Source organism: Ylistrum balloti, unplaced genomic scaffold, assembly GCF_031769215.1.
Source record: "Ylistrum balloti isolate Yb309-2 unplaced genomic scaffold, AGI_CSIRO_Ybal_v1 Utg371392, whole genome shotgun sequence".
Taxonomy (NCBI): Eukaryota; Metazoa; Mollusca; class Bivalvia; order Pectinida; family Pectinidae; genus Ylistrum; species Ylistrum balloti.
In genome coordinates, this window is record NW_026782733.1 from 32,870 (window position 1) to 43,523 (window position 10,654).

Consider the following 10,654-nt stretch of genomic DNA (forward strand, 5'->3'; position numbering starts at 1 on the left):
GATGACATTAACGTTTTAGTCAGCAGATGAGTGTGTATAATCATATACTCAATTGACAAAGAAATGTAGGATGGCATTCTTTGAAATATCTTGCAAAGGCGTTGTTCAAAAACAATTAAAATCTGTCATACAACTCTCTAGGTTACATTGCACATCGTCCTGTACCAAATGTTTCATTATTGTATTGATGTTGTCTTCTAGGAAAGCACGAAATGGGAAAATCTCATGCACAGCAGTGTTGTGACATTGAGTTACACTGTTCGTCATACCATTAGGTAGTCTTCATAGAGGCACAACTTTTCCCCTATTTTGATTAATTTCTGGTAGCATTAAACAATGGCTAAAGGAAGTTCAGAGGGGTCAGGCCATTGCGATGATTATGTATGGTCAAAGTCAAATACAGGTTACCAGACATTGCGGTGTCCATATTTGCAATAAAGAACCTCTTGTTAGACGTCTAAGGGAAACTGGCGGGATGCTGACAGACCTAAGTCTAGGCGTCCGTGCGTGACGTCATAACGTCAGGGCAGGTTTATTCTTCTCGTGCATTTGCATAATCGGCACCTTAGTGCCACTGAATCTGTCCTTCATACCATATGTACTCATAATCGTCCTATTCATGCAACAACTAAGGAAACGCTATCTGTTTGTAGGTCTTCATCTTACCACTGCTCGTCGCCAGCGTCGTATGGTTTGGGTGGCGGCACATGTCCCCAATGTATTCCCATTGAGGCAGTGTAGGCTGGTCTTGATTACTGATGAGTCCCGGTTCACCCTGTTTTGAGCAAACGGTTGACATTGTGTTTACTGGCGTAGTTTTGCTGACTGCTGCATAGTAGAGACGTATAGGTTTGGGGTGGATCGGTTATGGTGTGGGGAGGAATCTCACATTGGTTATCACCACTAGTTTTATTAGCGGGTAATTTAAATGTCGCTAGGTATAGAAATCAGAACCTCCGACCCCATTTTTTTGTTTTTTTTTTTTGTTTATAATTTTTTTATTCATGTTTTCGTCCATACATAGTACAATACACAAGGTCATTAATATTCTTCATCAGCATTTACACACACTTTCACGCTACACATCGTAATATCCTAAATTTTAAAGTTGTACATACGTATTTCATGATAGAAGAAATTGGAAGAAGAAGAAGAAAGGCATAAGGTAGGAGAGTTGAAGAAGAAGGAAGAAGAGCATACGACAGATGGTTGGGAGAATGAAAAAAAAAAAAAAAAAAAGGATTAAGGAAGAAAAAGTATTTAGGAAGATGTTCCATTTTGTTTGTCTGCATTGCAGCAACAACAACAAAAAGGTTATCCTACACATTTTTACTTAAGTAAATATGTTGTTCCATTATTGCAGCAACCTCACATTCCAGCAGGATAATGCTCAGTCCCATTTAGTGAGGATGTGTCAAAATATTGAACATTATACTCAGCGTAAATTGAAAGTACCGTGGTTTATGTGAATTGTATGTGTGGTTACTGTGTGTAACTGAATTGTGAGGCTATTGTGTTAGGTGTGTGTCGATACTATTTTAATTTTCAAATTGTTAATTTCTTATTAATCCAAATGTTGATCAACGTTATATTTACATATATATACAATGTACAAAAAACATGTATACATGTAATCAGGGTATAGAATATGTACGACACTATGTAGTGTAGTTTACTGTGTATTTGAACAATGAAAACATTATTCATGTATCATAGTGCAATAGAGATCACGATATGAAGTAAAGTTAGGTTACTGAAAACCATATCTTAGCAGGTCGGCTGATACTGATATCATACAGGTTACATCTGTATCTCCTTCTGATAACAACATGACAACACGTACTGACAATATTTGGAGAAAACTTTACTAGCAAGTGTTTGTAAACAGTCGTTTAGGTTTGGATAAGAAACAGCGTACTTTGAAGTCGGTAAAAATGTGGGGTTGGTTCGGTAGATCAGTACTTACAGTAATTCTGATAAATCTAACGCTTGTACAAGCCGACCAGATATGCTGTGTACCTGACCAATTTGAAGGACGTGCGTACATTGGATACGGGAATGTCTTCATCGACGGAAAAACAAGTCAAAAGTCTCCGAAAACCGCATACTCTTACATAAATGGTACTATGTCTATATCATACGATTACACCAATAGACGCATGCGTCTAAAATTAGAGGGGACTGAGGTATCTCCATTGATACCCAAACCCTTGCCAGCAAACACAATGTACCTCAACGACTTCGACAAGGTGAGTAGGGCTGAAACCGATTCTATTACACATTCTAAAACATATGTTGATATATGAAATATGTTAATCTTAACGCTAGATACTTGTGAGACCTTTATAGCCGTAACAGTGTAGTTCTACAGAATATTACGTACAATAATAGGAAGGATTAATGAGGGGAAAAATATCCCAACCTATTTATTTTGGTTGATTTGCGATGTTGGTTTTATGTTTGGGATGGTTAATTATCGTTTCACTCATAAAGTGAAATTAATGATAATGGCAAATTTCTTAAAGCTACAATGTATTTATTTCATGCTTTCCCGACAATTACAATATAAGCTCATGTATAGATGTTCAATATGCAAATCGTTATATATCCAGTGAATAGTGAAAGCGAAGAAAATGATGTAACAGTGTTGTAGTTTGTACGTGGTGTTTGCTACAGGGTATAATGTACCAGATAGGTTTAGATGGTTCCTGTGAGAAGTCCGAACTAGATCACAACATGACCAGACAATGCATTTTATGTAAGTACATTATAATGACGTCGATTTGTTGCCAGAAAAATAATTATTACTATGTTTTATTATAGTAGTGATAATATTGAGTAGAATACTACACGATCAAGGGAAAGTAGGTTACCGCAAAGTTTTTTTTCCCGATGGTTCACATTTATGCAGTTACACCAAAATACTGAAGCAAAATGTATAAGACATTTTTCCACAATTCATTTACGTTCTATTTTCGATTCGTTCTTAAAAAAAACGGAGATGTCCTCTACAGATCACACATGTAGTCATTTTATTGGAATATGAAATTTCATTGCCAGACAAATTTAGGTGTGACAGAAAACATTATCATTTTGTTGTCGATTGTGAACGTTCGATTAATCTTTACTCTGAATGTTATTGTTCCATTGTACTTATATGTAGACTATAAATGTATGTGTTATTGAATACAGTAAAAATACTACTGTCTCAGTGTAACAAAGATATAATCGGCAACAATGATATTGTCACGAGTTTAACGAAAGATTTTTCATGTATAAAGGACTGCCTCGATTTAAAAAGTATTTTCTAGGAAATTGATGTATATGGGTGTTTGATCCTGTATGTAACGTTCTGACGTTTATATAGCCGGTGGATCTGAAGTGGTGTACGGATTTCTGGCAGGCGGAAAAAGCAATGTGGCAAATTACATTTTTAACACTGAAGGCTCCATTCCTTTACGGATCACCGCGTCTGTCATCAGAGGTAACTATAACGCGCACTTAGTTACTGTAATCGGCAAGTCATGCCCTTAAGATCACTGATCAGTCACGGAAGGATGAAACAACAATGCTGGAGTTTAATTGATGTTGTCATTGCACAAGTCATTGTCGTTGATTGCGTCGTAACCTGAGTATTGGGTTCTAATTAATTTGGATAGTAACACTGTTTATAATATATATAAACGTTTCACTTTCTTTCTGAATCCTCTATTTTTGAAAAATAGGTAATCTATATATAGAATTATTGGGCTACTGCACCTTTCCATCCATATGTCGTTATTTCTTTTGGTCTGTTTATAGTTTTCCCCAGTTGTAATAACACTTTCGGCCTTTAACACTTCTGTCGAGTCCTAGAAAGAATAAAAAGCTATATGATAAAGTTTTATTTATCATCTGTCCTATATTACATTATAACGCATTTGTTAATTTTTATCTAAGATGAGACAAAATATCGTAAAAACCCAAGAAAATACCAACATGGCAACATAATCATAATCCAAACTAAAATTCCATAAAACCAATCACAAAATATGAAAAAAGAAAGATTTACACGGAAGCTCCTGAAAAAGTACAAGGTGAATAAGACCAGATGTTCAGAAAGAGTGCGCGTCTTCTGCTTTGTCGACGACATCCCCTATTTAATCCTTGGTCAATTCAAGTAATGTCAACTTGTTAAATGAATGAAACACTAATGTAATCTTCAAATTACGACCTAAATATTAACTTTTATATTATTAAATATTAGTGCTCCATATACAAGGGAATAGTTTGAATAGGACGGATTACATTGTTTATCTATAGTATCACGGATTTGTCAATGTGGCTATGTTTCTGTTTATAGGTACATTTACCTATCAACATACCGATTCTTCGTGACATTAAACTAACTGTTTCCTATTCAATATGATTGTTTTAAAACTCCCGCTAATGCATACATTAATTTTTTACTCTGAGTTTTCGCCCCAATGTCATCCCTTGTGTTTCCGTCGTTAGATACATATGTCTTAAATATCATACATGTACGATGCTATACGATGGGTAACATCCGACTTCCATCTAGGAATATCCAGAATGTGTTAATAGTGTAGGTATAATGTCGATAGTGTATTTTCTTTTCGTTTACTTGTTTTTTCAAAGATGGAAACGATTGCTGGCCAGTGCGCGCAAACTTTATACCGGAAGCTGCCATTACAAGCAGAGACGGGCAGAGTGGTATAATGTATAACTTTGAGTTTTTGGATTCCTCACGAGGCATTCAAGATCCCTCAGTATTCAAACCACCACCCCAGTGTAACTGAATTCCAGTTACATTGTATGAAGGTGAGCTCAAAATAAAGAATAAGCTGTTTTTCATGCAATAATTCAGGCATAAGCACAGCTTCTATTGGACTTTCCTGTCCTCAATTTTCATTTGGAACAAAAACAGATAAAAAATCATTTGCATTTTCTTGGGGATCTGCTTACTCGTGAATTTTACATTTATATATGTATGAACTATTACAAATACAATTAAAATTATTTACACGTATATTTATACATGAAATCATGTGTCTATGAAAAAGATTTAGTTTTCCGTTTTAATTTTTGAAAAAAAGAATGAACCGTGAAAGATAGATGGTTTCTCAGTAGACGAAGTACAGTTTTTGTTAATTTTACATGTTTAACTCTCATTTCTAATAACGCTTGGAGTTGATGACACCTTTTCATACAAACGTGTAACACCTACAGTTTCAATTTACCGTGAACACGTATTCTGAAAAGCATTATAGTATATTGTGAAACCCTTAAGACCTGACTTCCAAGACTTTTAACGATTGTGCTATTTTTTCAGATAACTACCGGGATTGTAAATTGATTTTCAATTTTCAAAGTGGAGTTGATCGACAAAGAAAAAGGAACGAACATGATTGGTGTTGTATATCAAAACCTTAATTGATGTATCTTCAATTTATGTATACATTGTATAGGTAAAATGTTCCGAAATATTTCTAATGATGAATTGTTGAATAGTGACTTGTATTTTTGTTTGTAAGTGCCTTCTTCATGGTTTTAAATAGAATTTACATTTATTGGTCATGAAGACAGACGACTTTCTCTGCTCAACAGAAACAATTGCAGGTAGTTTGCGAGTGATATTCTTGTTTTGTCTCGGTGTACGTCATTAATTATGGGATGCCCACCGCAGGTATGTGGTGGTTTCAATATGTACGGTATCTTCTATTATAGGATATTCCACTGGATTAACGTAAAAGCTTATTATCTGTGGGCCTCCTGCAATATTTGTTTTTAGCTGTCCCCTTCCTTTCTATCCTGTATGTTTTCAGTGTTTTTTGTCCTCTCTAAACGTTCCGTTTGATATTCAACACTAGTGTTTCTAGTCAGGTAGTGATGATACTATGTAGTGAGAGGCTTATCACATTTCTTTCTTGACCACAACTTAAGTGTTTTTGCAACATCATGTGAATGCATATAGTTTTATTCTAAATGTCCCTTATACTTACACAACAAGAAAATATCGATAGCAATTAAATAAAGCTTATAATGATAAATCCGGCGAAAGAAAGTTCCTTCACAGTTACATCTTCAGCGACATCGCTATTATTGCAAGCATTGTCCAGATCCAAATGATAACAAATTCTAATACTGATATTGGACACAGGCCTCAGAAGACAGAAGAACGAATGAAAGGCGAACACGTCGAATCGGAATTTGTACGAAGAAACGCGCCATTTATCTTACCAAAATAAAGTGAGCTGCGACATAGCTATACCTGCATTCCCTCATCTCTTTGTCTTTAACGCGGTCTGTTGAGAGACTTATGACGTATCTTGTACATAGAGCCCTTTTTGTGAAAGTGATCTGAGGGAACCACTGACCTCCTTTAGTTGTGACCTGTAACAAAAGCTAATCCTATTAAGAACTAGACGATATGCGGTTGTAATGCGAAAATAAACACAATGTAATTCGAATTATTAATAGTAATGTCTTCTGCACAAACTTTATACTTCACTAATCTTGATTGATGACCACTCTATTTTAACAATGTACAACACATGATTGTGTAATATTGTGGCGGGAAATTAAGTGAAATTTTTCCTGGGGTTCTTACGAGATCTCGTTAAATAGGTTGAGACTTTGGTGGAAATTAAATGCAATATTTTCAAAAGACACATGGGTGATTAATAACATTCATTTTCAGAATCAGATATACGTTATGTAGCCAAGAATGAGGTATCACTGTATCATAAAGCTGTAGCATTCGTTAGTGAAGCTCATAGCACGGAGAGAAACAGGCCGGAAGGGTATTATTCTAAAAACGTTAAAATTCTGTGGAACCTATTCTCGAAACAGATGACCTGGCTTGGTACTGTAATGATTTAAAACACGAATATATGTATATACAAATATCCATATCATATGAATCATAAATATCTCAACATAAAAGAATCAACAAGACAAATTAATTTGACTATCTGTAACGTTTTCAAGTCTTGTTTCGGTTATCTTCAGACGGTTCATATTTATGTGTGTGTGTGAGACCATTATGTTATTGTTCATGCCAGACAGATTGGTGATTATGACGTGTACTTACCATTATAGTGAAAAATGTAGGTCGGCCATAACCTTGAAATAGAAAGTAGACAATAAACTACACGAATCACGGGAATGTTCCGACGTATCTTCTGTAACGTTTTCCTTCGTATCTTGTGACATGTTGTGGCGTATCTCTGTATGCCATTTTTTAATTCCGATGTAAAGTGGCAGGGTTCAGTAATCAAATGCATTGAATGTTTTCACGAAATTTATTGCAGTATTGAGTTAAAGTATCTAACATTGATAAATATTAGTTTCGGCTGATTCTTTCCCTAGAATTCTAGAATTTCCCGCAATAATCACCTAGTGTATTACTGCACAGAAAGCAGCATAGAGTACCAGGATGCTGCTGTTTAATCAATTTAAATAACAAGAAATAGATCGACAATATCCATCGTGAATACCGACCAGATTTGGCTATCGACAAACATCGTTTTCTTTCTACAACAAAACTTTCCATTTAGTTTTCTTTATCGCTGATTTTCCATTTCTGGCTAGCAACATCCTTGCATCCCCACCCTATGATATTAACATGATTCAGTTGGTTCGATATTCACGGACTACAAAATTGACTATGGATAATACAAGTACATTCAATCTTATTTTGAATAGTATTTACGAATGTCCCGTAATATCTTCTTAAACTGAGATTATGTTTCTTTTGGTGGTAGGATGTCAGAGGTATAACAATACTCTAAGATAGAGCGGAAACACTGTCAGTTGATACATGTTACTTGAAGTGGAAATTGTTTAGCCATGATGAAGCGAATTCTATACACTGAAATTATTTTAAATGACTGACAACACATGTGTGTAATCGTGTTCAAAAGCCATAAAAATAAAAGCAAATAAAATAGAAAAAGAAAAAAAAAACGTTTTGCTGCAGTATATTCCTTTAGATTTACTCTTTTACATGTATGGACTTGTACACTTTGATTTGATCAATATAAGTTAATAGTACAAAAAACCCCACATCCACCTCCCGTACAGAAGTCTAGTAAAATGCTGTGTATTTGTTTACACTTAGCGATTGACATCGTTAAATAGAAAACCCTGTCTACCACGAGTTTAACATTTACTGACCAAAATTTAGATTTAACTGCCATAGCAACAGATCGGACATCTAAGGGTACAGGATAAAAGGCTTGCAACCTGTCAAAATTAAATTCTTCTATTCTTGCATTTGGCACTTTGTATCTCCTATTACATGTTGGTGTTATTAGAGTCCTCGGTTATTGTTGGTGTTATTCGTGGGTACTCGGTTCTTGTTGGTGTAATTTGTGAGTATTCGGTTCTTGTTGGTGTTATTCGTGAGTCCTCGGTTCTTGTTGGTGCTATTCGTGAGTCCTCGGTTCTTGTTGATGTTAGTAGAGTCCTCGGTTATTGTTGGTGTTATTAGTGGGTACTCGGTTCTTGTTGGTGCTATTCGTGAGTCCTCGGTTCTTGTTGATGTTATTAGAGTCCTCGGTTATTGTTGGTGTAATTTGTGAGTATTCGGTTCTTGTTGGTGTTATTAGTGAGTCCTCGGTTCTTGTTGGTGCTATTCGTGAGTCCTCGGTTCTTGTTGATGTTAGTAGAGTCCTCGGTTATTGTTGGTGTTATTAGTGGGTACTCGGGTCTTGTTGGTGTTATTCGTGAGTTCCCGGTTCTTGTTGGTGTTATTCATGAGTCATCGGTTCTTGTTGGTGTTATTCGTGAGTCCTCGGTTCTTGTTGGTGTTATTCGTGAGTCCTCGGTTCTTGTTGGTGTTATTCCCGAATCCTCGGTTCTTGTTGGTGTTATTCGTGAGTTCTTGGTTCTTGTTGGTGTTATTCGTGAGTCCACGATACTTGTTAGTGTTATTCGTGAATCCTCGGATCTTGTAGGTGTTATTCGTGAGTCCCGGTTGTTGTTGGTGTTATGCGTGAGTCCTCGGATCCTGTAGGTGTTATTCGTAAGTCCGTGGATCTTGTTGGTGTTATTAGTGAGTCATCGGATGTCAGTGTTATTCGTGAGTCCACGATACTTGTTGGTTTTATTCGTGAGTCCTCGGATCTTGTAGGTGTTATTCATGTGTCCGCGGATCTTGTTGGTGTTATTAGTGAGTCCTCGGTTGTTGTTGGTGTTATTCGTGAGTTCTCGGTTCTTGTTGGTGTTATTCGTGAATCCTCGGTTCTTCTTGATGTTATTCGTGAGTTCTCGGTTCTTCTGGGTGTTATTCGTGAGTCCACGATACTTGTTGGTGTTATTCGTGAGTTCTCGGTTCTTGTTGGTGTTATTCGTGAGTCCTCGGTTCTTCTGGGTGTTATTCGTGAGTCCACGATACTTGTTGGTGTTATTCGTGAGTTCTCGGTTCTTGTTGGTGTTATTCGTGAGTCCTCGGATCTTGTAGGTGTTATTAGTGAGTCATCGGATGTCAGTGTTTTTCGTGAGTGCTAGGTTGTTGTTGGTGTTATTTGTGAGTTGTCGGTTCTTCTTGGCGTTATTCGTGAGTTCTCGGTTCTTGTTGGTGTTATTCGTGAGTCCTCGGATCTTGTAGGTGTTATTAGTGAGTCATCGGATGTCAGTGTTTTTCGTGAGTGCTAGGTTGTTGTTGGTGTTATTCGTGAGTCCGCGGATCTTGTTGGTGTTATTCGTCAGTCCGCGGATCTTGTTGGCGTTATTCGTGAGTTCTCGGTTCTTGTTGGCGTTATTCATGAGTTCTCGGTTCTTGTTGGTGTTATTCGTGAGTCCTCGGTTCTTCCTGATGTTATTCGTGATTCCACGATACTTGTTGGCGTTATTCGTGATTCTACGATACTTGTTGGCGTTATTCTCGAGTCCTCGGATCTTGTAGGTGTTATTAGTGAGTCATCGGATGTCAGTGTTATTCGTGAGTCCACGATACTTGTTAGTGTTATTCGTGAGTCCTCGGATCTTGTAGGTGTTATTAGTGAGTCATCAGATGTCAGTGTTATTCGTGAGTCCACGATACTTGTTAGTGTTATTCGTGAGTCCTCGGATCTTGTAGGTGTTATTCGTGAGTCCTCGGTTCTTGTTGGTGTTATTCATGAGTCCGCGGATCTTGTTGGTGTTATTCGTGAGTCCTAGGTTCTTGTTGATGTTATTCGTGAGTCCTCGGATCTTTTTGGAGTTATTCGTGTGTCCTCGGTTCTTCTTGATGTTATTCGTTAGTACTCGGTTCTTCTTGATGTTATGCGTGAGTCCTCGGATCTTGTAGGTGTTATTCGTAAGTCCGTGGATCTTGTTGGTGTTATTCGTGAGTCATCGGATGTTGTTGGTGTTATTCGTGAGTACTCGGTTGTTGTTAGTGTTATTCGTGAGTCCTAGGTTCTTGTTGATGTTATTCGTGAGTCCTCGGATCTTGTAGGTGTTATTCATGAGTCCGCGGATCTTGTTGGTGTTTTGGTGTTATTCGTGAATCCTCGGTTTTTGATGGTGTTATTCGTGAGTCCTTGGTTCTTGTTGGTGTTATTCGTGAGACCTCGGTTCTTGTTGTTGTTATTCGTGAGCCCTCGGTTCTTGTTGATGTTATTTGTGATTGATGTTGGGGTTGATATAAATGTTTTCGTTTAGGGTT

The 10,654-nt window shown here is 36.9% G+C and overlaps 2 pseudogenes; both read left to right on the top strand.

Moving 5' to 3' along the window:
- The first annotated feature begins 1,934 nt into the window (after window positions 1-1,934).
- On the top strand, window positions 1,935-5,433 carry LOC132562310 (uncharacterized; annotated as a pseudogene).
- A 240-nt stretch (window positions 5,434-5,673) lies between these two features.
- On the top strand, window positions 5,674-10,619 carry LOC132562311 (uncharacterized; annotated as a pseudogene).
- The last annotated feature ends 35 nt before the right edge of the window (window positions 10,620-10,654 follow it).